Below are 22,377 nucleotides of genomic sequence, written 5' to 3'. Positions count from 1 at the left end.
GACGATGGTCTTGGACAATGGTCTTGGAGGTTAGGTCGCTAGTGTTGACCTGTCAGCAAGAGGAGTAGGAAGAAGAGACCCCACTGCGTCACAAAGTCACATGGGGCTGAGATTCAGAGGATGCAGGTTTCAAGACTTTGTTCTGGTCATCGCTCTAGGGCTCCAGCAACACACCCAGAGAGAGAAGGGCACCAAGCCACGTTCTTAGTGTCTGTACCGTCGTGACATTCTCCACTCTGCTCCCTCCTGTTGGCTGGAGTCTGGGTTTGAAAGAAAACACCTCCTCATGTTCTCAGCTTCTGCTCTGTAAATATTCAGGTTACATCATGAGACCTTAAAGCCCCAAATCTGGTTGAAAAAAAAAAGGCAAAGGAAAAGAAAGTTATTTTAACCTTTTAAAGTGTACCGAGACCTGTATTTCTTGGTGAGCGGTTCATATAAGCTGTTCAAACACTTAAGCATAGTAACTTCATCCCCACCACAGACACGGCTATTCTGCTATGATCAGTGTGATTAAACCCTTACACAGCCCCCATGTGCCCTGGTCCAGGACACGGGAAAGCATCCTTCCTCGTGGGGAATTAACTTCAGATGAAGGCTGGGGGAAGAAGCGGCCAAGGGGAAATGCTGGGGAGAACACAGGCTGATCTGGGAGCAGAAAACATCTCTGGTCTCCCCTCTTTCCTGGATAGGTCTTCTTTTCCAGTGTTTCCTCTACCCTGAAGACGTGGTCCTACCATAGCTTGAGAGGGTCAGTCCAACTTGCTGATGCTCTTCTTACCCTCCTCACAACGTTTAGAGTTAGAAAATGATCCTCTTATCCCAGAAGATGCGTACATTACAGATGAACGCTGGGCCATGCCCCTGGTCCCCGAGTTTTGGGAGAATCGTGTCTTGGCCCCTCCCCTCCCCTGCTCTTTGTTGCTGGTGATGGAGCTGGAGAGGTTGCTTCTCCTCACCTGATTTTGTTGTCAGCAGCTTTAAAGATGAACATCATTGCTTCCCTTTTCTGTGCTGCTCTGGCGATGGACCCAGGGGTTGGAATGAAGCAGAAGGACAGGACTCTGGTTTCCAGTTCATTGGTTTGTTTAGTAAATATTTGCAACATTCCAACTGTCAGCAAGGCTGTGTTCTAGGCCTTGTGAATTTAAATAAAGAGAACATGGTCCTTACTCTCCAAGCGGGCTTCGTCTCCTGGAAGAAGAAACCCAGTGACGAAGATGCTATGATCTGTATTAATAAGAGGGGAGGCTTCTAGGGAAGGTAGGTGTGTGTGTGCATGTGTGTGTGTGTTTGTGTGTGTAGCTGTGCAGATAACAAATGGCTTACAGGTGCCAGCACACCTCCGGTGGACGCGTACCTGCGCTGGTATGGATTTGGGGACATTTCACGTGTCTGGGAAGCTGAGACTTTTCTGACTTTACCACCCCTGCAGGTGTGACCCACCAGTGGGGTCTGGACTCCAGAAGTGGAACAGGAGGGCCTTGGCCACAAGAAAACCTTCAGAAAAGGGGTGGGCTCACTAATGTCCTCAGAGTGACGGTATCTTCTCTATCATCTCAGGAGCAACGGTAGATCGAAGCCTTGGAAAGACATCGTCTCAGGCTGGTTGTCCTTAAGGCACAAGGTTCATGGAAACCTCAGCCACCACCCTCCCACCTGCAAGAACGTGGGAAGGAATGTGACCCACCATCAGCTTCTATCGGCATAGGGACCCTTCTCAATGAGCAAGTTTATCTGGGCCATACTTATCTTCTCCTGGCTGAGGGCAGCAGGTAAAGGACTTTTCCCATCTCTTCACAAACGACTCCCTCATATGGGTCCATATTTAAGGCGTTCCATCAAATCAACATGACATTTTCTTTCCTTTTCAGTAGTTTTCATAGTTTTTCCCTTAAACTTATACAGAAAAAAATTCTCAAGTCTGAACTTGTACTTAAACTTTGGGAATATTTTCTGTAGATTGTCTAGTGGTTATGACTTGCAGTTGAGATTGAACTCTATTTTCTAATTCTATTTAAAGTTGTTTTACCCTAACATTTTTTAATACCTTAAGGTTTACAATATTTTTATTTAGCAAAATACAAATGTGAGAGAATGATGGTACGATTACTTTTAGCAAGATTGTTTAAAAAATCAACACCCACCCCAGAACGCCAATGACAGAGGCTGCCCTGCACGCTTAAGTCTCCTGTGATTCTTTGCAAACTCGTCTCGGAACCCAGAGATCACACTGAGCGCTTTCACGACCAGGCTCAGCACAAACCGGGGTAAAAATACATTTTCTATCTGACAAGTCCAATGAATGAATAAGCAACTTAAATGCAATTTAAGTACGATTATGAGTGAAGCATAATTAATTTAAAAATCATATTTAAGTGTTTTCAAGTCTGTGATCTCCTGGCTCATTTAATGTAAAAAGAGCATCACTAACTCACGGGCTCTGCACGTATGGAACACTTTCTCAGTATTTGCGTTTTTAATTGCCTTTCTTCTTTTGAGACCAGAAGATTCTCTGCGTTCACTGTGATTACATCATAAACTATTTAAACACTCCTGTTCACAAAAGCATCTTGCAGAAATGCCAAGATTCTGACTCACTTCTCAGTGGCTTTGTCAAATTCTGTAACTTCAATCCTGACAGACACCGGAAGTTCTTTCTCCCTCTTTTTTTTTTCTTCTCTTGCTCTCTCCTCTCATGGAACCCCTCCTAATTTTGTTTTATGGAGTTCCTTAAATATGGCACTTGCCATGATGTCTTTATATTTATCCTTGAAAAAAGCTAACGATACATATAAAAACTTAAAACATTTCATGGAAAAAATACATAGTGCTACAGTGATGAGTTATTGTTACTCTGTGCATTTATACGGTGCTTCTGTTCAAAAAAATTTTTCCTTGTGGAAAGTGTCAACTTCTGCAATGAAACCAGGGTAGGAAGACATTATCTCCATGTTTCTAAATTTGAAAACTGAGACACAGTCTGAACAAGAGATCTGATTATGCAATTTATTATGATGAAATGAGCTCCATTGGAAGATAAAAAAATATTTATTGCTTTGAATTTTAGCTCCTAGAATCACTGTGAGTGCCAGACATTCAATGCCCATTTTCCAGAGGAGGAAACAGGTTTGGAGAGATTAAGTCACTTAACTGACAGCTGGCAACCAGTACTGGTGCTTATCACCACTAACTCCTCCGGCTTGGTTAACGAGAGAGCATGTCCCCATCAGAAATGACACAAAGTCTTTTTGTCTTTGTCTAAAGAAAGAGGGATAGTGAATATATACAATAGTATTCTTCAGCGCCACTCTTTTCTCCTTTGTTCCCCTCATCAGCTCTGTGGAAACACCTGCCACGTGCACATAACCAGAGGACACTCTCCCTGGTCAGCACCCTTGGGAGAATGGACAGGTGCCATGCTCCCATCCCGGGAATCCAGCTCAGTTCCACAGCGGAGCCGTGCATGGGACGGCCTGTGCTCCTCAGGAGCGCGTTTCAGATGAGATGATCCGTAGGACTCATCCAGGCTGTGGCCGTGATGCTCAGCCACCGGAAACACACGCCATGCGGGCTGCCATCACTGGTCAGCAAGAAGCTGATGACTGGATTTTTAAAAGTATTATGGGAATTCCATTGGAGGTAAAACCTTAAACTCCCATCCCTTACAGGTGGAGAGGCTTCTAGGTAGGGGAGGGGACTTGCATAGCGACCCTTAGCAGTCAATTGCTAAAGGAAGCCCATGACATGTAGATTCACGGAAAGTCATCCCTTGGCCGTCGTCACTCGGCACAGACCACGATTTCCGAGTGTTTATTAGGGGTCAGGACTCAGCGCACATGCCTCCCAGCGCCCTTCCAAATGAACAGTGGTGACCTCAGTTTGTGTCCTTCCGGATTCTCAAGGACGCAACATGTGCTGTTTAGATGCCCCCACCCCCACCCCCCGCGCCTCTGCGGACGGAGCCTGGAGAAGGCGCCTTGCTCCGGGCTCTGTCTGAGTGGGTCCGCGGGTGGCTGATGGTCCCCTGCCGCAGGAGTGGTGGCTCGGGCGTCTCCACCCCGTGCCTGGTGCAGTGCATTCAGGATACGCGGTGAGATGCTGGTTTAAGGCACACATCTAGTTCAATGTTTGTTTTCTAACCTTTTAGTTGAGGGAATGTTCCATTCAGGAGTTCTGGGTTCACTTACCAACTCATCGTACAAATGAAACTTGCTCTTTGGAGCATTAATTCCCTTATCTGAAAATTGGGGCTATTAATAGAACCTACCTCCTAGGGTTGTGAAAGGAAAAGAGATAAGATAAAGTACTCAGTACGGTACCTCAATAAACATTTGTCATTTTTTAGTCACATTTTTCCCGATCACATCTATCTATACACTTTCATTTGATATCAAAACGCAGACATGGTGTTTTAGAAGAGGTGTCCCATCAGCAGCCACACCTGCCTTCTAGTTTGCATTTCTTTATAAAAATTTTCAAAAATTCAAGTATAGTTGATTTACAATGTTGTGTTAGCTTCTGCTGTACGGCAAAGTGACTCAGTTACACATAGGTATACATTCTTTTTCATATTCTTTCCCATTATGTTTGATCACAGGATATTGAATATAGTTCCCTGTGCTATACAGGAGGACCTTGTTGTTTATCCATCCTGTATATAATAGTTTACATTGCATTTCTTAACTGAACACTCTTTTATTATTTCAGAAGTCATGGAAGAACTAACATTTATTGAGAATTTACTAGAAGCCTGTGCATTGTGTTGTCTGATTTAATACATATGAATATCATAAGCTGTGATTAGTGTTTTCACTTGTGGATAAGAAAATGATGACTAAGAGATGGAGCACTTTTGTAATGTGATTCAAGGGCTCTTATCTGCCATCCTCCCTGATGTCACCGGTCCTTGTGGCTTTTGTGTGGCTGACCCCACCACCCCAGTTCCAGGAGGGAGCACAGAACCTGGCATAGATGGTGCAGGTTAACAGCGATGCATTCAGAGGAAGCAAGAGGCCACACAGCACGACTTAACCTAAAGGAGCAAGTTAGCCCCGGGCTTTGTTAAAACCCCTGGGAAACAGACGCTCTTTCTGCTTAAGTCATTAAGCTGATAAACATGTAAGCTTCCAGGGAATGGGCAGATGCTGTCTGGGAGGAAGACAGCGTAGAGAAGGCTGAGGCCAGGCTTGTGGAAGGAGGAGCTCCTGAGGACATGAGCCGTGGTCCAGCTGTGCCTGCGCTTCAGCCTCCTGCATGAACCCACAGCTGCACCGTAATTCTTCTGTGATGAGTGGCAGGTCCAGCTCTCTGCGACTTACTTCTACAAGCTTGAAGTTCGCACTCCTGTCTGCTTTCGTGGGACCCCACCCACAAGGGAGAGATGGTCTGGACCATCCTTACAGCCTTTGGAGCTGATCTGGCTCCGATTCGAACCAGCAAGTTCAACCTGAGTGGGTCCACTTTCTCATTTCACTTCCTGTGCTCCCGGGTTTATGCTATAGCAGATTTGGTGAGAATGATTATATGTCGTATCAAAGTCTGCAGTGGTTATTTATCACTTCCATTATAAATGACAAAAATATTAGTAGTTTCATCTAATCTTCATATGGTTTGGGACTTTGGAATCTTATTACCTGAAAGGCAAATGCTTTTCTTAACTTCAGATGTCTACACACATGTGGTCTAGCCCCAATGCGAGCTACTACATTCTTACAAGAAAGTAAACTTTATAGCAGGGATAACAGACCTGCATCCCTGTGCTTTAACCATCTGTAGAATTTTTACTGTGGTGGAACATAGCCCGGGTGAAAATGATGACTTAAATTATTTCTCATAACATGCCACTGCAGCCACGTAACTATTTAGATTATCCTACTAATCTTCCCTCCCTAATGCGTCTTTTATTTGTTTATGTCCATGTTGGGTTGTTATTTTTATTACCTGACCGCACTGTGTGGCCTCTTGTAGAAAGCAGTTGAAAGACTCTAATTTTAGAATGAATGGCTGGAAGAACTGGCTCTGTATTCACTTACTTTCCAGTAAACTCTGATTATCCGGGTTGGAGACACCACCGGCATCCTTGTGAATGGGGCTCTTTTGTATGACTTTTATGACGCTTCCTGCTCAGTAAGGTCATGCTTCAGTGTAACCCGACCCTCTTGTGTTAAAAGGCCCAAATTAACAAATTCCTGAAAGCTAAGCAAGGAATCCATTTTCAAATGGTTTCTTGGGCATGAAGAAGGCACACACAAATTACTAATGAATAAGAAGCGTGTGTTCTAGATCTCATTGCACATTTACTATGGTGTCTTCATAAATGCTTACGACAGTGAAAATAAGGTAAAGGTATTTATAGGGATGGCGACTCTCTGCGTATTCACACTCAGGGAATGTTATAGGAGAGACATCACCGCAAAGCATCTTCATTCTAAAGAACGGGGGTATGTGCACCATAATAAATCTTTACATCTCTCTCTCATGAGATTCTTATAGATTCTTTCCAAATCTTTCTTATAGGACATTGCTAATTTGAGAACACTCATAAATGTTGGATTTTTTTCACTTTAAAGAAGAAATGGAGTGTGTTGGCTTGTGTGTCTGATTGGAGCACAGGAATGTCATTGTTTGCTTCATTCACTGGCACAGGGAGCTCTGTGTCCTGCGTCCGGCTGGGGAGAGTCCATGGGAGTCCAGTGGGACCAGACTGTGGTGAGCAATACCCACTGCCCTCAGAGATGCTGGCTGAAAATCCTTCCACAGCTACTACAAAAGACTTCCCACCGCTCTTCTTGAGAAGAATATATGTATTTAACCTTCTGAGATAAAAAAGTGAGAGGCTAGGCTAAGGGAAATTGCCCGAGAGGCTGGTGACCGAGGTCACTGAGAGTCCCTCACAGGTGCTCTCAGCATAAATATTTAATCGGCTTTGGTCACCCTCCTGCGAACATGTCTTTCCTCTTTAAAGCATCAACCCAGAGTTATTGAAATGCATATCACTCTGATATTTGATCCCTGGTCTCTGGGATCAATTGTTAGCTGACCAGGCTGCTATAGTCCCAGACCTCTCAGGTGGTCTTTGCACCCAACCCAGCTCATCAGTCAAGTGCTAAGGGCAGCACAGAGGAGGAAAGAAGCCAAAACTGCCGGCTCCAGAGGCGGACAGCTGGTCTACCTCGGGGGTGTTCTTTCTGCATTGCAGCCTTTCTTTCTTGTGCTTTAAAGGAATGAGAAGCCCTTGCTGGTCCCAATAGCATTTCCTGGTCCTGCTCTTTACAAATCTGCTGCAGCCTTTCGGCCTCACATGTCACCTGCTCACCACACTAGAAGAATCTCCAGCCTTAAAAGAAAGATAACTCAACGAGGGTCTAATTTGTTCAGGTTTCCTTATTTCAGCCATCCAGGGGAGGAGAAGGGGCGAGAAGACTTTTAGCGTCTGTGTGCCCTTGGATTAGGGCGTGTATATGAGGGTAACTGGCTTCCTCTCTGGGCCGCGTGTATTTCAGAGCTTGAGGGAAAGTCCTGCCACGGGAAGTTCAGAAGACTTTTCTGAAAACCTTCTCTGAATGTGAGTTCCATGACTGCATCTCTTTGAAAAAGTCAGTAGCAGCCGGTCCTAAAACATTAATCACTCCTGTTGATTTTTGTTATTTTGATGAGTATTCTTAGCCTTGCTGAAGAATAGGACGACTTGGCTGGCAGCAGAAAGTAGAATCATTTTGTTTCTCACCACGGGACGAGTAAAACTGACAACCTCCTCCATTCCCAGGAAGTCATAATTAGAAATTAGAGCTGCATCAAACTGTTCACTACAGCTGTAAACGCTGGCAGAAGAATTGACAAACACCTCAAAAACCCTGTCAGTGACTGAACTCACTATGTTTTTTAAAACTGTACTTTTGCCTAGTGTAAGAACAGTAATCCAAGGGGAATTTGTGGATTTTTAGATAGGTCTTGAAGCATTTCAGAACTGCCCTTTTTTTTTTTTTTTTTTTTTTTGGCAGTACGAGGGCCTCTCACTGTTGTGGCCTCTCCCGTTGCGGAGCACAGGCTCCGGATGTGCAGGCCCAGCGGCCATGGCTCACAGGCCCAGCTGCTCTGCAGCATGTGGGATCTTGGCAGACCGGGGCACAAACCCGTGTCCCCTGCATCGGCAGGCGGACTCTCAACCACTGCGCCAGCAGGGAAGCCCAGAACTGCCCTCTTTTTAATGGGAAAAAATTAGTCTCAACTTGCTCTTGAAACCTTTGTTTTTTAGATGTAGACACTCATTGGTTCTTTTATGGTCAAAGCAATGTGTTTTTACAAAATTATGAAGGGCACAAAAGAGTGTAGGTGAAATTTTGAACCAGACCACAAGTGTCTCCAATGCAAACATGCACCTCATGTAGCGGCAGGTAACTAGAACACACTGGGTTTACTAATATAAAGCTATGTTGTAGCTGATTTGAACTGTTGCCAAAAACTTTCTGAATGTGTGCGCAATTTGTCAAAACAACTCTGAGCCTTGCATGAATATTCGGAGCATGAATTTTCTATGTTCCCAGTCTTCTATTGTTTGATGTATGGCATTTGGGTAGAAGTTTAGTTCATTGTGAGTTTTTAAATTATAGGCTTAGGAAAGGTTTTGGATTATTTTTCACCAAGAATTATGTGACTGTAAGCATAGCTTTATAAAGCACCCTACATTTTAAGCATTTATTTGAAAACTCTGAATTTAGTCAAAATAGCTATTTTGGGGTCTGATTTGGAAGATTGCTAAGGCTACAGTAAAACTGCACGTACTGGCTTGTGCTTAGAAGCAGCTTTAGAAAGGACAGCAGGAAAAAGTGCCCATAGGTTTCCCAGCCTTCAGAGTCACCCTAGGATTTGAGCCGTTTGGGTCCTGCTCTGGGTCCACCGAGACATGAGGACTTCTCTGCCCTGGATAACCTGGACCAGCAACCGTCTGCTGGGCACAGTGCCCATCCCTTCTGCCTATTGATTCTTCTCTACTCACAAGACCATCGCTCAGGCATGAGTACAATCTCCATTTTACAGGTAGGAACACAGGTGTAGACAGAGGAGGGAACTTGCTACTTTCGGGGAGGGATTTCAGAGAAGCATCGACCAGGCCTCCCAGTGAGCTGGAACTCTCAAGCACCAAGAAACAACGAGTTTATCAACATGGACAGTCCTTGAGAAATAGAATTCCAGTGTCGCATGCACGACGCAACATCCAACAATCAGAGCTGGGTGGAAGACTGGACCAGCCTGAGGGGCCGTAGAGCTGCACTTGACCAAGTACATTAATTCTCCTTAAGACCGAGCATGACCCAGAAACCAGGATAGGGCTGAGCCTACCAGGGTGCAGAGGAGAGTTGGGGGCCCCACTGTGGGAAGGAAAAGACCAGGCAGCTGGGAAGACTGCTCCTCATTCCTAAAGAGCCATCTTTGAATTCCTCTTTAGTGACACACAGCTACAATGTCACTAATCCCTTCGGAAGGGGGTGTGGCTGTGAAGGGGACGTCAGGGACTCCTCCTCTAACCAGACTGAGACGGCGCGCTGGCTTTGTCTTCATCTCCGAGGGCCTGAGATCATCGGTGTCTTGTTCCAAATGTCAATTCTTAGGTAAACTCCAGGGAAAAGGTCATCATAGGTCCAGGCTAGGATGAGGATCTGAATATTTACCAAGTGTCTGAGGGTGATTTCAGCTGTGGGTTCCGAGCTGCGGTGGGTGTGGCCTGCAAAGGCCTGGGCAGCCCCCCCCGCCCCCCATGAGTTGGCCTGGGACTGAGATTAGCTCCGGAAGCCTCAGGCATCCACGTGGTCTACACACTGCCCAGTCTGTTCTCCTGGACGCACTGGTTTCTGCAGCCCAACCTGCACCCAGACTCCATGCCCGCACACCCTCATTAACACCCCTCCCAGGGCTGAATCTTGGTCTCTGTCGCCAGCGACTGGCTGGCACCCTGACTTAAGAGGGCAGATAGCAGGAGGCCATCTCTCTCAGCAGCCTGGTACCCCCTCCCTCTGCCTCCCGGCCTCCCTCAGGGGTACACCCCTGTTCCTACGCACTCTCTGCCTGCAGCTGAGCAGCTGAGACCCCCAGATTCCCAGTGTCCTCGGCTGGCCTCTCAGTCCAGAATCCTTGGCTCACCCATCCCCCACCCTTGCTGGGACCTGAGCCCACACCCGGATCATGGGCCTACTGTCCTGGAAAAAACTCTCTGACTTTAATAGAAAGGGTCGTGGGAGATAAGCGGCCACCCCTGGGGCCCAACGTGGGCGCCCCCCTACAGCACACCCCATTCTGTGCGCCCCCCTACCGTGCAGCCCCCATGCAGGCAGAGGCAGCCCTCCCGGCGCCGAGGACTCTTTCCTGTTGGGGGCAGTGGGGCTGAAGTTTTCTATCTGGACGGAGTTATGCTCGTCCTCATTTATGGACTTCTATTTGTTGGACCACTTCCACAAAACACAAAGGACCCTTTCAGAGGAGAAATAAATGAGCAACTGTTTTATTTATTTATTTATTTTTAAAATTAACTAATTTATTTTTGGCTGCCTTGGGTCTTCATTGCTGTGCACGGGCTTCTCACTGTGGTGGCTTCTCTTGTTGTGAAGCACGGGCTCTAGGCGCGCGGGCTTCAGTAGTTGTGGCGCACGAGCTCAGCAGTTGTGGCTCGTGGGCTCTAGGGCACAGGCTCAGTAGTTGTGGCGCACGGCCTTAGTTGCTCTGCGGCATGTGGGATCTTCCCGGGTTAGGGCTCGAACCTGCGTCCCCTGCACTGGCAGACGGATTCTTAACCACTGCACTGCCAGGGAAGTCCCAGCAACTGTTTTTAAATGAAAAGCACCCACCCACCCTAGACCATTTGGCCCTTTGGAATTAAATACTAGAACGTAGAACCACGGAGGGAAATCATGTAACTTAGGTATGAAATGAGAGTTACATATTGAAGGAGAATAAAGCCAGGCTCTTGAGCAGCAATTCAGTTAAATGTTTATTGAGCAGCAACTATGCATAGGGCCCCCTGGCTTCTGTGGGCCCTCCCTGGAACTCACAAAGCGGGTTTTCATGGAGTACTTCAACCTGGGAGTCATTATCCCCATTTATACAGTAGGAAAAAGACTCTGGAAGGTGGGATGATTTCCCCAAGTTCACACCGTAAGTAAGAAGAGGATTCAGGACCCACACATCGTTATTCTTGCCTGTTTCCCGTGTGTGATGGGTGACCTGATGGGAGGAGCGTTTCTGAGGGAACAAAGCTGACATCTGAGCCACCACACTATTGATTTCACATGGGAGCCCAGTTAATTATTTTTGCTCCTTCCTTTTCTTTATGAATTGAGAGTTATAGCCCTTGTCTGTCAATATCAAGGAACTCCACCCTGACGAGGACACTGCGTGTTAGAGGGATGGGGGTTTGTGGACAGAAAGCAAATCCATATTTTCCAGTCACATTATCACCTGATCACTGCTCCTGTATTCCTCTGTACCTGAGATTCCGAGTGACCAGAGCTGGTGCAGGATTTGTCTCCACCGAGGCTGGTTCTGGCCACTGAGCCAGGTCAGAGGCAGGTGCCTGGCCGACCAACGCCAGGCAGAGCCACCCCCGTCCTGGCACCGTCCCGAGTCAGTGACACAAAATGGATGTTTTGTGGATGAATGACGTTTGGAAGTTTTACACTAAGATGGTGTATATTATGGAACAATACCAAACAGGACTGAGCGCCCACGTTGATTTCTCAGGTTGAAGATAATATGCTTTTCCATTGTTTCATGATTAAGCTCAACTTGGAATCTCAGTCAATATGCTATTTAAATTTCAAAATAGAGATCCCCTTGCAGCAAATAATGGGGATTTAGAAGTTCATTGAAAGTCTTGTAGAAATAGAAAGAGGGAGAGATGATATTCCTGACACTGGGTAATATCCCAGCAACCAAAATAAGTAAAAGTCTGATTTGACAAAGGTGTGGAGGGTGTATGATTATTCATTCAACCCACACTGAACACTAGCTGGATGCCCGGGACCAAAGGTTCTGTAAATATTATTTGGACCAGACTCCGTAGGAGGGCAACCCCAACTTCAAATGAGGGAAAGGGAAGTTTGGTCTCTCAGAGCTTCTTTAACAATATTTCCTATCTGTACAAATCAACCTGTTGGAAAGGATGGAGTTCTCCCGGCAGACGCATGGCAGTTGGTTCTGATGAAAGGGAAGCTGAGGATGTACCCAGGGCATCGCGTGTTGGTTACTCTCTGCCAGGTGAAGACAGAGTCCACGCCCGGGGATGAAGTTGATGCTCCCAGGTCCCGACAGCCAGGAAGCCCTTCTCTTTATAACTTTGCAAGTGGACAGCACAGTGCAGGCTGCCGTTTTCTGTTCCTTGTGAAGAGCCCGGGACAGCCAGCCGGGTTGGCTAGTGGTGGGGGGCAGCCACGTGGGGCACCCCTCTCCGCTGGGCGCTTTCACTACAAACCAGCCACCCTCAAGCTGCAAAGGAGCCTAACCTCACCCGGCCCGCCGATTCTGGCCCACCACCAGCCAGCAGAATTGCTTCCAAAGGCTCTAAAATCAGCCGTGTACATCACAGGCTTGTTATAACACTCCTCGGCCATGCTGCTGGTTTACAGGTGCTGCTGGGGTCCTGAAGTTTGTGACTGGAAACGTGCAAACTTCCCATGCAGAACTGGGGTCAGAGTTAAGTCTCTTCCTGAACTGTCACCAGGGGACTGGTCTTCCTGGGAAGGGACCCGGGTCCTGGGCTCACGGCGGAGGACAGGGTGGAGGTCTCGGTGTTTACAAGGTCACTTTGCTGTGGAGACTGGCGTAATTTCACTCGGCGGTTGTCACCTTCAGTAACAGAAGATCACCCACTTCCTGCCGTGTTTTTGAAGGTGACACACAGAAAATTCAGGGCATCCAGGAAACACTGTACAGAGATGCACCATCCTCCCCGGGCAGGGCTGACAGCATCCTCACCCCTTTACCACTGGTAATAAAGATGCTTCAGAATGTGCAGCTTCTTGCTTTGATCTTTGATATACTGCTTTCAAATGGTCAAATAGAAACTTTTATTTTTTTAAAGCACTTAATTTTACTTTACTGAAGTGGTGCCTGCCTCAGCAAACAGAGACAGTGATAGTCTAGGAAGCAAAATAACAGACCGTACTCCCCACTTTCTCTTTCTGAACCGTCTATTCAAACTGTCTTTGTTCTTTCTGATTGTGTGGGTTGTGGCTTTGCATGCGCCATTCTGAAAAATGATTCAGTGAGCAACTAGAAAGTCAACCAAATTGGTTGACTGAATTGACCAGGACTCATAGACACAGCTGGATCATTACTAGAAGCATCGGTGTCCACGGAAATCATGAGGCCGTCGTTGATCCTTAGCCAGAAGGCAGGGTCCGAGGTCTATGGCCTCATCCTCGTGCTCCACACCATTAGGGTTCCTCCCTTGGACGCCCAGCCTGGCCAGTTTTAGGCTTGAAGATGCCGTGCAGCGCTCCAAGGCCTTTGTGCTCCTGAAGCTCTGAGGACTGACCGTCTGTCCAGGAGCTGGTAAGACAGCCTTGCGAGGCTGGGCGGCCACTGCCCGCCTGAAGCCCATGCTGAGCCCACCAGCTCTGAGCCCCCACGAGGAGGGCCTGGGCGGCTGGGAGAGAACAGGTCTGCTTCTCTGGCCCCTCACGGATCTGGGGTCCACAGAGGAGCCCGTATCTCTGCCCGTATCCTGTTCTAACAGCCCCCATCCTCTTCCCCTGCTCAGTTCATAAAGGCAGAAAAGAAAAGAATTTAGAGACCATATAAACGCACATAGGCCTGTTCTGGGGGCAGGGGCAGGTGGTGGTGGGAAGTTGAAAACTGCTCTGCAACAAGTAGAATCGCCACATAAAACGTCACAAGGGAAAGGGGGGCATGCCTACATTTCTAGTGCTTAACTTTCGATGAACACGGCAGAATTTCATGCAATGTTGTGCTTTAGAAATGTGTAATTTCTGCCTAAGATATAACGCAAATACACATCTCTACGGCAGCGGACAACAATTTCCTCCAAGGTAAAGTTTCCGACTTCGGAGGTAGTGATTCAGGTCCAGAGTCAAGTTTCCAGACGCAGCTTGGTGGGTCTGGAGGGTAAGAAGGGAGCCAGGAGTCGGTGTTGCCAACTCCATGTTGCCATGGAGTCGGTGTCACGGGGCCCCGCCCAGGCTCCGCCCTGTGCCCCTCCCCTCAGCTTCTCCGCATCCCTCTCCATGCATTGCCTTCCTTCTTCTCCTTGGTTCAGCGGTTGTCCCTCTCGGTTTTGCTTTGGTCCTGGCTTCTTTCCTCTGCTTAGGTTTCCTCTGCTGCCCCAAAGCAAAAGTGCTGCCTGGAAGGGACGTTCCACAGGCTCCTGACTTGTTGACTGTCTCCTGTGCCTACTGTAACAAATACCACACATTTTGTGGCTTTAAAACAGCACAGATTTATTATCGTCCAGTGAGATTTACTGGCCTGTGGTCAGGGTGTCTGCAGGCTGGTTTCTCTGGAGGAGAGCCCATCTTCTTCCCCTTTCCAGCCCTGGTGGGTGCCCACATTCCTTGCTGCATAGCCCCTCCTCCATCTGCAAAGCCAGCAGTGGGTGGGGGGCTCTTTGTTACCCAGCGTCTCTCTGACCATGACACTCCCTCCTCTCCTCCCACATTAGGGGGGACCTTTGCTATTACGTTGGGCCACCCAGGTAATCCAGGCTGTCTCCCTATTTTAAGGTCATCTGGTGAGATGCTTAATTCCATCTGCAGCCTTAATCCCCTTGCTCTGCAACCTAACCTATTCACAGGTTCCACAGATTCAGATGTGGACATCTTTGGGACCAACATTCTGCAACTTTTCTCGAAGCAGACAGGCTTTCCGTGGTGTGATGGGCGTGGCTCATTCATTCCCAGTTCTCCCCTCCTTCTGGGCGCTGTAGCAGAGGGTGAAGAATCGTGCATTTATAGAGCACCTAATTATTACTTAAATCTTGGTACCTTGCGTATGTTATTCCAGGATACTCACACTCAGGTGCATCATTTTATAAATTTTGGAATGGAAGAAAGTAGCTTGTAGAGATTAAGCAACTGGCTGGTGCTCTCCCAGTTAGGACTGGTAAGAAGCTGGACCCACATAGAGCAGTTTCTGACCCCAAATCCTATACTTTGCACAATACCCATTGAAGAAACATCGACATTTCACCAGGAATTAAAACTGTGAAGTGAGCAGAGTAAATGAATCTTTGATGATGGGGTGTTGGTGATAACTTCCGGGTGGGGGCTGGTCCTTCTCTGATCTGCTTGGGGTCACAACATCTATGGGTTGAAAGGAACAGTTGACGATCCACCACTCAGCTCTCACTACCAATTCCCTTCCTGTTTCCTAGAGGCTGTAATTAAAAATCGAGTTGGAAATTATTTTAAGGCTGATCCCAGCTAACATTACAGAGACCAGGTGTCTGCTGGATGCTCTACATGCAGGAACTTATTAAATGTCCCCTGAACGTCTGGAAGGAAGGGTGTGAGCCCCTCCCCGCAGGTGAGGGAACTGGCCTCAGGGAGATGAGTGACCCGCCCGAGCTGGTCAGTGACAGCAGAATGGATGTTCCCGGAGCCAGGCTCCCATCTGTGGGGCCTCTGCCGGTTACTTGCTGGGGGATTTTCCTGGCAGTGCACCACCTGAACAGGTGCATGCCCTTGCTGGGCTGCTTATCAAGGAAGCCTACGGCACGTACACGTGATATCCTCCCAACCCGAAAAGCAGCCTTTGTTCTAAAAAACGCATGCTTGCCGGTAGCTGCTGTAGCTCAGTTTGGGGAGAAGTTCTCATGAAAATGATGGAAATCTCATCTATGGTAGATAAACATCACTAGTTAGTAACCTAGGCTAGTTATGGTTATGGAGACCTTGGGAATGAAAATCCCAAGAGTATAGCAGACGTCCTTTCTGCCACAGTTACAACCTTCTCCGTCACACAATCTCCCAGGGCACGGCCAGAGGGGACTTGGGCTTCTTCTATACCCTGTGCTCTGTCCACATTCATGTGCAGCATTGTGGTCAAGCATGGCCTCACGGTGGCCACAGATCAAGGGCAGCTGGAAGGAGGTATGGGGGTAGGTAATTAACAAGTAATACATGTGGTCCCCAACAACTAACAGTTAGTTCATTACATTTCTATTTCCCATATTATTGTCATGACTTCTATGATTGTTTTACTACATATTAAACCATTTTGAAGTGAAAATAGAATTGTTAGTTAATAATAGTTTTTCAAATGGTGTATAGATTCTTCTAGTAATTGATTTTAATGATGTTACAGGTTTTTTTAAAGCATGTATTAAGTTGTAGGTCTTGACTTTTTATGTGCTGACTGGAGAAAAAAAAAGAGTGGAAGCATTAATTTCAGATGCACAATTTGACCGAATTGCAAAAAGTATTGGTTTGTTGAATTTGTATTGCATTAAATACCTACTTACAAGTTATGTTCTCCGAGGCCACCCACAAAGGAGACAGACCACCCAACTTTGTGCTAGGCCAGCTCGCGGCCCTGGTCGGGTGACTCATATACGCACCAACAGTCCAAGACAGACTCTGTTCCCCAGTCACTGTCCCCTGGAACATTGCTTAAAAGCTGATTTCATGATGCAAATCAGTCATTTATTAGGAAAAAAGTCCTCACTGAGTGGCAGGAGCATTTAAGGAAAGTCTATTCATTCTGAACAGATACTACTTACTGTTTTGAGTGGAACAGAACACAAACTCCCTTGAATTTTCTGTTTGGTTGTCATGGTTAATTAACTACTGACCTTGCCGCTGGTTGGATGGAAAGGTGTGAATGTGATATCTTGCAGAACCTGGTCTTTGCGGATTGGGTTGATTTATGCCATGGAAAAGAAGCCAATTACTTGCTTTATATGCTTCTGACGTTTATCTGCTCCTGGTTGTCCAAGTTAAGCTGCCACTTCCTCTGCAATGTGTTGTGTGGAACAGGTGTCTCTGACCTCAAGTTATTATCTGCCTGTTAATATCAATCCGGGAGATGCACAGGTCCACATGCTCTGCCTTACCACCAAACTCAGTCTGATGGTGGATGCAACCCTGTGCACATGCGTCTAAAGGGGAGGGAAGTGGGGGACCCCTCAACAGCACAGAGGATCCCGCACTTTGAGTGGGGGAGCATTACTGGACCGTTTCCGCCATGAGAAGCTATACACGGAGAAGAGTAATCTCTGAGGGGCTTGCATACGCATATTTGTTGATAAAAGTCAGCACGGCCCACGTGGCTGTCAGGGACACACAGCAAAAAGGAGCTAAATCTTGTTTTGGGAGAGCCTGTGGTTAGCACATCATTTCTTTAGCAGGGCACTGATCGCAAACCAATTAGATCGCAAGCCTATCAATTGCTTTTGACAGGCACATGCAGCCTGCTCTCCAGACACCTTACCCCGGTCAGGGAATCTGGGAATCCCAAAGTCATTCACCCATTTCAAGATAATTTCTTAGAATATGCTGCGTCCTACACTGACTGTCTTGTCCCGAATAGCACTGTACTGATAAAGTCTTAGCCTCAGGTTACGGGAGGGACTTTGCTGTTACTCAGAAGTTGTACCTGCACCAGCAGATGCGTTTTGAAAAATCTGAATGAGGTGTATTGTCTGTGTCACCAAATACTGAGCTTGGAGTCCCTGGAATTATCTCTGTCTGGGATAAATGTTGATGATGATAGTTGAAGCTGTCAAAGCTACTGAAGCTGTTGGAGACTTTCAGGCTGGGTAACATGATTAGACCAAGGTCACGTCACCACAGATATTTCATGGAGAAACAGAAATCACTCCCTCAAGGTTGGTACCCTGTTAACGCCCTGTGATTCACCACATTCTGAGAAGTGAATAGTAAGTGGCAATGAAGCTGGGTTGAATGTTGCTGGTTATGTTCTAGTTCTTGATTTTTCTAACATGAAATAAAATCCAGACTTTATGGTATAATGTTATTATTGAAATTGGACCTCACTTATAATGATATTTTTATAATTTTTAGTTTTTATAATCACTTTATAATTATATTTCAGAATTTCAAAATCCACCTTTGACTTTTTTAGAGTTTTTTCCTTTCTTTCAGCCCTCTCTAGTCCTACCATGCCTTGAGGTGTTGTCCCCAGAGGGCAACGGGTGTCCAGCCTTTAACCTGCACGCAAGGAAGGACTGTCTGTGGAAGTGGTAAAACTGTTAACTTATCTAGCTTTTATTTTCAACAAAAAATAGAAATTGTATGCATATCAAAATTATATCAAACCTTAAGCAGAAGGTAGTAATTCTTTATACTCATATATTAAAAGGTAAATATCTATGTAAAATCTGGCTCCATTGTACAAAAGGACTTAATTATATATTTCAACCTTTTCATCTTTAATGGTGACATTTCTTTCTTCAATCCCAGCAAATAATTCACCCAGTCAAAACTCTGTTTTGTGTTTTATAGAAATACACAGTTGTTAGGTTTCATTATGTTAAAATCTTTGTGACTCATCCAGCAAATGGAATTTTATAATAAAAGCCTATAACGCACAGTTATTTAATCAATTATAGCTTAAAGATGGTTTTAATTCACAACTTACAAAAAATGCACTACTTTGCAAACTTGTTATTTTGAGATAATTGTGTAGTTGTAAGAAATACTACAGAGAGGCCTGTGTACCCTGCACTCCAGTTACCCCCATGGTAACATCTTGCATGATTACAGAGCAGTTTAACAACCAGGAAATGGTCATGGGTGCAATCCACCAACCTTAGTTAGATTCCACCACTTTTACACACACCATGTGTTTACTGAGTTCCATGCAATTTTGTCACATGTGCGGACGTGTGTGACCACTGCTGCAATGGACAGACAGAAAGTTTCCAGCACAAGGGTCCTTGCTTGTCACCTTTCACAGCACAGCTCACTCCACACTGCTGACCACTGATCTTTTACACATCTTTATGATCTTGTCATTTCAAAATGATGAATACATGGACTTATACATTATGCTTATTTTGAGATTGGCTTTTTCCATGTAGCATGATTCCTTTGAGAGCCATCCAGGTTGCCGTGTGTATCAACAGTCAGTAGTGTTTTGTGGTATGGATGGACCCCCATTTGTTTAACAATCCACCCTTTGAAGGACATCTAGGTAGTTTCCAGTTGTTGCTTATTACAAATGAAGCTGCGATAAATATTTGTGTACAGATATTTTTTTAATTTATTTCATTTATTTATTTATTTTTGGCTGCATTGGATCTTTGTTGTGGCATGCAGGCTTCTCACTGCGGTGGCTTATCTTGTTGCAGAGCACGGGCTGTAGGCACTCGGGCTTCAGTAGTTGTGGCTCGTGGGCTGTAGGGCGCAGGCTAAGTAGTTGCGGTGCACGGGCTTAGTTGCTCTGTGGCATGTGGGATCTTCCCGGACCAGGGATCAAACCCATGTCCCCTGCATTGGCAGGTGGATTCTTAACCACTGCGCCACCAGGAAAGCCCCATGTACAGACTTTTGTGTGAATATAAGTTTTCATTTCTCTGTGGTAAATGCCTGTTCGTGCAATTCCTGGGCACAGAGGCCGTCCAGCTTCAGACTTTTCAGGAACTTCCAGATCGCTGTCAGGAGCAGCTGCACTATTTCACGTTCCCACCAGCACTGTATAGTGACCCTGTTTTTGTCACATCCCACCAGCAGTTGATGCTGTCATTGATTTTATTTTATTTCTTCTTAACATGTCTGTAGTGACATCGCACTGTGGCTTTAATTTGTGTTTCCCTAATGGGTAGCAACATTGCACATCTTTTCGCATGCTTCTTTGTTCTCTGAATATCCTCTTCAGTGAAATGGCTATTCATGTCTTTTGCCCATTTTCTAATTGGGTTGTTTGGTTTTTTACTATTGCACTTTGAGAATTTTAAAATATTCTAGGTACAGACATTTGTTGGACAAGTGTTTGCAGATACTTCCTCTCAGTCTGCTGCTGATCTTCATCCTGTTCACAAGATCTTTCAAAGAGCAAAAGTTTACAATTTTTGATGCACAATTCTTCAATTTCTCTTCGATAGATGGTGTTTGATGTTGGGTCAAAGAACTCTTTGCCGAGCCATAGATCCAGAATGTTTTCTTCTATTTTTTTCCTAAAAGTTTTATAGTTTTATATCTTACATGTAAGTCTGCAATAAACTTTGAGTTAATTTTTTTTTTTTTTTTGCTGTACGCGGGCCTCTCACTGTTGTGGCCTCTCCCGTTGCGGAGCACAGGCTCCGGACGCACAGGCTCAGCGGCCATGGCTCACGGGCCCAGCCGCTCCGCGGCATATGGGATCCTCCCAGACCGGGGCACGAACCCGTATCCCCTGCATCGGCAGGCGGACTCTCAACCACTGCGCCACCAGGGAGGCCCAAGTTAATTTTTGTATAACGTGTGAGATTTAGATTGGGGTTCACTTGCTTTTGTCCATACTATTCAATTGCTTCAAGCCATTTTGCACCTTTGTCAAAAATCACTTGGCCTATTTATGCAGGAGTATCTGGGTTCTCTGTTCTGTTCCACTAATCAATGTGTCTCTGCCTCTGCTTCAGCGTAAAGCAAGGCTGAACACAGGTAATGTGCTCTTCCCACTCTTTTCTTCTTTTTTAAAAAATTGTTTGGTCTATTCTAGGTTCTATCCCTTTCCATGTAAATTTTAGAATATACTTGTCTATGTCTTATCTATGTCTAAGAATACTTCGCAGGGATTTTTAAAGGGATGACATTAAGTATATAGATCAATCTTAGGGCAGTTGACATCTTTGCTGTGTTAACTTTTTCAGCCCATGGACACAAAGCATCTGTCTTTTTATGTAGGTCTCTGGTTTACTTCATCAACATTTTGTAAATATTAGGATATCGATACTGTATGTGTTGTGTTAGATTTAAGCCTAAGTATTTCATTTTCTTTGGAGCAATTGTATTTGAATTGCAGTGTCTGTGTGCTCATTTGGTTTACAAACATACAATTGACTTTTGAGTGCTCATCTTGTTTCTATGTCCTGTGAGCTTGCTGAACTCACATGCTAGTTCCCAGAATTTTCTTGCAGTGTCCTTGAGACATTTTCTGTGTGTAAACAATCATGTCCCTGCAAATGAAGACAGGTTTAATTCTTTCTTTCCCATTCGTATGTCTTTTTCCTTTTTCTTGTGTTATTGCATTGGCCAGGACTTTCCATACAATGTTGACTAAGAGTGGTGACACAGGACATCTGTGTCTTGTTCCCAGTCTGAGGGGAAGAATTTAGTCTGTCACTGTCAGTGTGATGTTAGCAGTAGGTGTTTTTCTAGGTGCTCTTTATCAGCTTGGGAAAGTTCCCCTCTATTCCCTAGAAGGGTAAGTGTATCTAACGTAAATGTTAGATTTTATTAAATTCTTTTTCTGCATCAACTGATATAAGCTTATTATTATTATTTTTCCTTTAGATTGGTGGTATGGTGGATTACTTTGGTGGATTTTTAAATTTCAAACAAGCCAGGAATATCTGCAATAATATCCATTTGATCATGGTGTATAATTCTTTAAAGCATTATTTGAATCCATTTGCTAATATTATGATGAGGATTTTTATGTCCATATTCATGAGATATATTGGTATATAGTCGGTGTCCTAGGGCTGGAAGCAGGACCAGGGGGGCTGCAGAGCAGGTGAGGACAGTGGGACCAAGCAGGAGAGGAGAGGGGCGTTCACACCAGTGCATCACCTCCATTTGCAAAACTCCAGGACACAGCAAATCATGCAGAAAGAAGATGAAACAAAAACCCTTCTGGCAACAGCCAGGGAGGACTAGCATTGGGAGAAGCAGGTTAATTCTCGTGGTCTTTTAACAGGTTAGTTACCATGTTTACCAGCCTAGAGGAGACGGGGAAGCAGTGGACTAGCACAGCAGCGAGAGTTAGTGTTAGAGAACTAGTTATTACCAATAGCCTCCCTAACCCCCGTTCCACCACACTACTCCCACCCCCCCAACCAAAAAAAAAAAAAAAGAAAAATGAAAGCTGGCAGACAAAAACTGTAAATTGCAAAGGCTAGGCTTACTGACGTTACCACTTTGTAACAGCACTATTAAATTACGGTCGGGAGCATCTATTTCGGAAGGCAGGAAAGCACACACCTCATTTTAGATATTCTTCCACAAAACACCTTTGGGAAAATAAACCCTTAAAGGAATAAGTTTAAGCTCTCCGGAAAATCCATTTATATCCAGAAACTCATTCTGCTGCAAATAAACGAGTCCTCCTGAACACACATGCATGAGTACATGTGCAGCCCTGTGTGCACATGCACACAGGTGTGCACGACTGCTCAGGGCCATGAGTCAGGCCATGCGGTTCAGG

This window comes from Mesoplodon mirus (assembly GCF_964341445.2).
Source record: "Mesoplodon mirus genome assembly, chromosome: 13".
NCBI lineage: Eukaryota > Metazoa > Chordata > Mammalia > Artiodactyla > Ziphiidae > Mesoplodon > Mesoplodon mirus.
The sequence above is the reverse complement of the archived record's forward strand: the minus strand, read 5'-3'. Positions refer to the sequence as shown.